The sequence below is a fragment of the Cyprinodon variegatus genome, unplaced genomic scaffold (genome assembly GCF_000732505.1).
Source record: "Cyprinodon variegatus isolate N-32 unplaced genomic scaffold, C_variegatus-1.0 Scaffold769, whole genome shotgun sequence".
Lineage (NCBI taxonomy): Eukaryota > Metazoa > Chordata > Actinopteri > Cyprinodontiformes > Cyprinodontidae > Cyprinodon > Cyprinodon variegatus.
This window is the reverse complement of record NW_015151222.1, coordinates 31,958-38,259: the sequence shown is the minus strand read 5'-3', so window position 1 is coordinate 38,259 and position 6,302 is coordinate 31,958. Positions and strand designations below refer to the sequence as shown.

General features: G+C 41.5%; 1 protein-coding gene across 1 annotated transcript in view; it reads left to right on the top strand.

Annotated features, from left to right (window-relative positions):
• Window positions 1-6,302, top strand: part of LOC107098323 (ecto-NOX disulfide-thiol exchanger 1-like) — a 162,891-nt gene that overhangs the window by 147,671 nt on the left and 8,918 nt on the right. The gene's annotated exons all lie outside the window — the stretch shown is intronic.

Here is a 6,302-nt window from a genome sequence, read left to right as displayed (position 1 = left end):
TATAAGATGAACAATACATATAAGGAAAATATAACATGAACCTTGTAACATTTATACTGGCTTAATATAATTTGTTTACACATATTTATGAATTGACACATTTTGTTACAACTTTTAAAAAGTGAATTTTACAGTTTTATACTAATAATGTAATTTTTCTTCTAAGTTAATTGAGAACCTTTTGAACCGCTCTTTGTCTGGCCCATCACCCAGAACCTGTTTGCCATGGGAGACCCTACCAGGAGCATTGAAGCCTCCAACAACATAGCCTCTGGGATCATCTGAGCACTCAAACCCCTCCACCACGATAAGGTGGTGGTTCAAGGAGGGGATTTTTTTATTTTTTGTTTTTTTGTTTTGTTTGTTCCTTTTTGTTGTTTTTTGTTTTTTTTTAATGATTTTTTAAGCTGGATTTTTCTTAAGTGCTTCTGTCAGCCTGGTGGCCTGTGTTTGTCTAGTAGCCACCGTAGGGAGGAAATCTTCTGTTGGCCTGCAGGCCTCTGTTTGGATGGTGGTTTCCATGTGTGGGGAAGCCTTGGTTCATGTACAGTCCTGCGTCTCGATGGTGGCTTGTATGCAGATGATGGCCAGCATTTATGTAGACGCTTGGGTTTGCGTTGAAGCCTCTGTTTGTATTCTGTCTCCTGTTTTCATGGTTGGGGCCTCTAACTGTGGGACCACATCTGTTTCTTTGGGGCCTGTTCTGCATGGTTGCCTCTTTTTGACTGGAAGCTTCAGTTTTCATGGACTCCTCTGTTTGTGAGGAAGCTTCATGATGTTCTTTTTTCAAAGAAAGTTTCAACTCTGTTGTCAATTGTGAGACTTGACTCCTGTTCCTTGAGTCTGTAGTCATTTTCGGTTTTAGTCTTCAGCTGTTCCTCATATTTGAGCCTCAGCTCTCGTTCTTCTACGAAAGCCTCTGCCAGCTTCCCTTCTCTAGAGGCATTTTTCTCAGCCTGCCTCTTAAGGAACGCTAGCTCATGCAGGACACTGACGCACACTGTAACTGTGGGAATGCGTGGTAACTTTGACGCACCTGTAGGCTGGGTTACAGTGAATGTTTCCTGCTTCTCCTCTTTCTCCTCACTTTTGAGTCTCATGCTACGTTCACGTTCTAAACTTGTTTCCAGTTCTGCAATTTGTTTTAACTGTGCTTTGCAGTCATCTTGAAACTCGATTCTTTGTTCTCTCTCCTCATGCAGATCACATGTTCTTTCGTGCAGCTCTTTTTTTGGAGAGGTGACCTGCTGAGTGAGATTGTTGATATGTTTGATAGCCTCTTCGATGGACATCGATGGAGGGCTCATCGTAACCGCTGATGCATGGCGCGGCATCCTGTTGCTTTGATAGAACTTGGGGTTCCTGTTGGCCCCGGTGTGCCATGGCTTTCTCTTGTTTTCTTCTGGTTTGGAAGCCACATGATAAACTGGGGCTTCAACATGTGGCGGAGCTACATGTTGGTATTGACCCACAAAATGCTTCGAATGATGGTGTGAGTAAGGTGCCTCAGAAGAACGAGCCGCACTGGGGTGAGTCTTTGGTTCTTCTAACCTTGGCTGACATGCTTGCTGGACCTCGTCTGAGTTGAGAGACGTAGATTCAGCAGCGAGAGATGATTTCTGCTGAACCTCCGCTAAGGGGGGAGCCTCAATGGTAGCAGAAGAAACCGCTTCCCCTTGGATCTCTGGACTGTCTTCGCTTGGCTGAGATGCAGCTCGCTGGTGACAGAGCTGTCATCTTCAGTTGGGAAAATAATGGCATCATAGTCGACCTGGATGGGGAGGTCCACCATGTCTTCCCATGAAAGTTTAGCTGGAGTGGTTTCATTTCCAAAAACAATCTGTTTTTGCTCCATGTCTAACTTTCTATCAATCAGAATATCTAACTAAACGGCATGTGATATCTGAGAACGATGTCTGGCTTTTATTGCTAAGGTTTGAACGTGCTTGCTCAAAAGTGGACTGTCTCCATAAAGGTCCTGAACAGATATGAACACTGAATGGGTTGATGTCCTTTTATAGGCATGCAATGCAATGCATGGAGGCACCTATTATTATTGTCACCAAAAACAGACTCCTGATTGGTGCCTGCCATAGAGGTGCATGGAGCATAGAATGCTATTGCAAAGCAATGCGGCCTGCACTTAACGCGGCCCGAACTGTCAGTCGGTCTTGTGACGCCAGTCACCAGTAGCTATTGCGAAATCAGTCACCCACTAGCCAACAGGTGTGGTGAAGCCAGTCCCCAGTAGGTGAGGTGTTGCAAGTCGCCACTTGCTATGGTGATGCCTGTTGCCATCAACCATTTGTTACCTAGTATGGTGATTTATGCCAATGTAAGGTTAACCCAACTAACCCCATTAAGCCTTTGGTACCAGTCCAAATATTAACCACTAACAAATATAAAAATTTGCATGTGACAGGCACATCCAAAATTTCCTTGTGGAACTTTCTAGTTGGTGCCTGCCATAGCAATGCAAGGGGCATAGAATGCCATTGTAGATAAATCCTTCATCTTCCTAAAACTGAAGACGGTATGTTAATAATGCTATGGTTTTTCTAAAATCAGCCATCAAGCACCACAAAGTTTGACTTAAGTCCTGAAATCTAGAGCATCTTTTCAGAGTGAGAGGCAGCTGTTTTTTAAAAGGATCAAAAGTTTTCAAATCGCTGTCACGGCCGCATATTTATGTCTAGAGTCACAATTTTTGCACAGTTTGTAGAATGAAGACTCTGCTTTCACACCATTTCTTTGGAATTACCATAGGATTTATACTTTTACTCAGTAGGCCTACAGAGCGACCAAAAGTTCATGAAATTTTGACAGTTTTTCCATTGGTTTTCGACAAGAAGAGGGAAGAAAAACCATGCGAATAAGTGTATACATTAAAGTCAGTCAGGTTTTTAGAATGGAAAAAAGCCTTTAATCAATTGATACATGAACTATAGGAAGCAGGAGGAACATATGAGGTGTGGAAACATGCTCTTTGTGTCTTTACAGTGAGATACGCCCAGGTTTTTTATAGGGAAAGGTAAATGAATATAAGGGCAGATCAAATTTTTCCTCCATGCAGTGCTATTAATATCTGCACAGCTCCAATGATGATTAAAAAGTAAGCTGCTGCTGCTGTTGCTGTCCAAATACAGCAAACCTAGACAGAGGGAATTCTGTTAAACAGAGAGCGAGGCATGGAAACCTGGCCTATAAATCCAATAAACAGTAACTTAAATTTAATGACTCTATGCAACGTATTCTGTCTGCAGCGTGGCACAAGTCTGAAAACTTGTGTAGCTTTGCATAGAAGTCACTGACTGGAAGCAGCTCTTAGTGCTACGCTGCTGTAATGAGAACGTGGTTGGTTCTGCTGACGGACAGCTGCCTGTGCAGAGCTGTAGCAGCTGTCGCTTGTTCCTGTTAGCTGGAGGAAACAGACTGATGGCTTTAAGCTGCAGAGCACAAAGTCTGTTTAAAATAGATTTAGGAAAAGGATTTCTATTTCTTGTACACACACTGCTGATGCATTATTAGTTTACTTTTTTTGCCTGTTCTGTCAGCTTTACCTGTTTTAGATCATTACACTGATCTTTATGATCTGACCATCAGAGTAGAAAACCAATGGTAAAAAAAAATAAATTACAAAGGGACAATATGTATCTAATTAACCTGGTTCTAAGTAACTAGAAGCCTGTCTGAGTGCTGAATCCTAGCTAGCTAGGGGGATGGGTGACCTAGTGGTTAGGGCATTGCGCTTGGAATCCAGAAGTTCTGAGTTCAAGCACCACTCCCACAGACGGCCGCCCTGGCTCCCTGAGCAGGACCCTTAACCCCACGCTGCTCCCCAGGTGCCACACAATGGCAGCCCACTGTTCTCCAAGGGGATAGATTAAATGCAGAGGTGAAAATATCCATTGTGAGATCAATAAAGTTCAGTTATCATTATTACTAGCTGCTACTTGCAAATATTAGCGCTAAGCTGTTGTTCTTTGCTTTTAAGGGGACATTTGTATCTGAGCACACAGAAATAATCTCCGACAATGATAAAAAAAGGAACATTTAATAAAGAACTATGCATGAAGTCCAAGTCAGAGAGAGCTGGAGCTGAAGTGAGGGATGATGTGCTTTCACATCACTGCTGCTTTCCTCCTAAAAATTACGGCCTAATGTTCCGTGAAACTCCAATTTATCCAAGACGCTCCACATACCCGTGCACTGACCCCACAGAGACTGGCAGCAAAGAAACTATCCAGTTAGAATATCATTCACATTAAGACAACCCAAAAAAAATTGCAATAATACGCGAGGAACAGCAATCCACTTATCTTGACTGTACCGTCTGGTCTAAGCAAATGGCGCACAGTGAAGGAAATTAAAAGACTATTTAAACGCTACCTATCTCATTTTCTGTAAAGATTTTTCACTTCCAGATGGACGTTAAATAATGTAAAAAACTGTCTCATCTGTGTAGCAACAATAAATGGCCTCTAATCATTAGGCAAACTGTATTGTAACTTCACAATGCTTTCTTCCTTATGTCAGGAATGATGGAGGAAACTTTGGGAAGAAAAAAACAAGCATACCTGCTAACATTGCAGCAATCTTTTTCAGTTAGAAACATGAGAAGGGTTGCCAGCCCATCACCTATGTCTCCTTTTATAGAGATTTTTAATACATTTGCAGAAACATTTTACCAGTGGGTGACCTTCTAGGCATCTTCATTTAGCATATTGGGATCCATTTAGCTGATGAGAGCAAGGGGCCAAGATGAAAGCGAAACTCTAGCAGCTTAAAACAGCCACAGTCCCAACAACTGCAGAGTTTGTTGAACCATGCGATTACATCTGCTTTCAGGAGCAGGACACCATGATTGTTCCAGCAAAGATCTCCAAAACTCCAAAAACAGAGCATGTGAAGCATTTCTGCTCAGACCTACTGACAGGAGGTTAAGCAAGGCTGTTGGAAAAACAATAAAATAGTGAATCACTGCCTTGACACTGATGTTTGTTACTTTCTGTTGTATTTGACAATCCCTCTGGGAAAAAACACATTACATCCAGTTAATTCCTGCAATGCTTAGAAATGTAGTTAATTTTAGGTATGAAGTGAATTTAAAACAGTAAAGAATGATAAAACATGATAATGTCATCTTGGTGCAAAACAAAATAGGAGACGCTCATATTTATTCACATTAAAATCACATGTGTTGATAAAACTGTGTGCTTTGAAGGCATTTATTTCAGGTCTAGATCTATTTAAGATCTGAAGAATCATCTGAGGCCTTTTGGAAAGAGCCTGCAGAAGCTCCTGATGCTGCTAGATTTTAGGAAACCTGAAACCAGTCATTTCCCAACAGAATTAGTCTACGAAGTGAAGGACATTTAAAAAGATAATTACCAGAATTAACGTCATTCCAACTCTAAAGCAGTTAAGTCAAACTCTGTCATAATTTATTACAGCAGCTCATCAGCCTCAAACGTCTGACAGCTGAATGTGAGGAGGGGTCAGATGAGGGGTCAGATGACATGGTCCTTATTTCTGATCAGTTAGAATTTTATACCATTACTTCAAGCGTTTACAATTAATTAAATTAATTTCTTCTCCAGGGTTTAATACATTTTGTTGTTTTTTTATTTAAATATTCATTTTGAAAGAACTGAATATTTGATGAAGTGTCCAAATCTTTCCATGTAATCTATGTGTCTTAATAAACAATATTATAATGAAAACATGATTATAGCAGAGCAGTAAACCTTTTTTTAGGTTTTGAGTCATTATAAAATGTCCATTTGGGCTCAGCCCCTCCTGTTCCAGGTGTTAGCTACAGCCTCCTGGACTGACCAATGTGTACTAGTACTAAATGACACCAAACATTATGCACCAAAGGTGGGATTTAAACTCCTCCTAACCTTTAAATATCACTTCACCGGCCCTACAGTGGGTTCGAGGTGAATAAAAGTTCTGTTTATTTTAGGGTGACCAAACGTCCGTATTTCCCGGGACATATCCGTATTTCACGTCCTGTCCCGGGCGTCCCGTTTTTTTTTTAGAAAGTGAGGAAATGTCCTGATTTTTTTTAATTACCTTAATTGGACCATTACATTTACAGGCGCTGCGTGTGACGTAATCCCTGAGCCGCGCCAGTGCGGGCAGCCCTGTTCTTAATCAGAATGTAGATAGCATGGCTGTCAGTACGCCAACAACATGCAAAAGCGCAAATGTATGTTTACCGATGATTCACAAAAGAGTTTCTGCGCTTTCAGACCGGGTCGAGACAAACGGGAGGCCTTGTGCACAGTGTGCAAAGC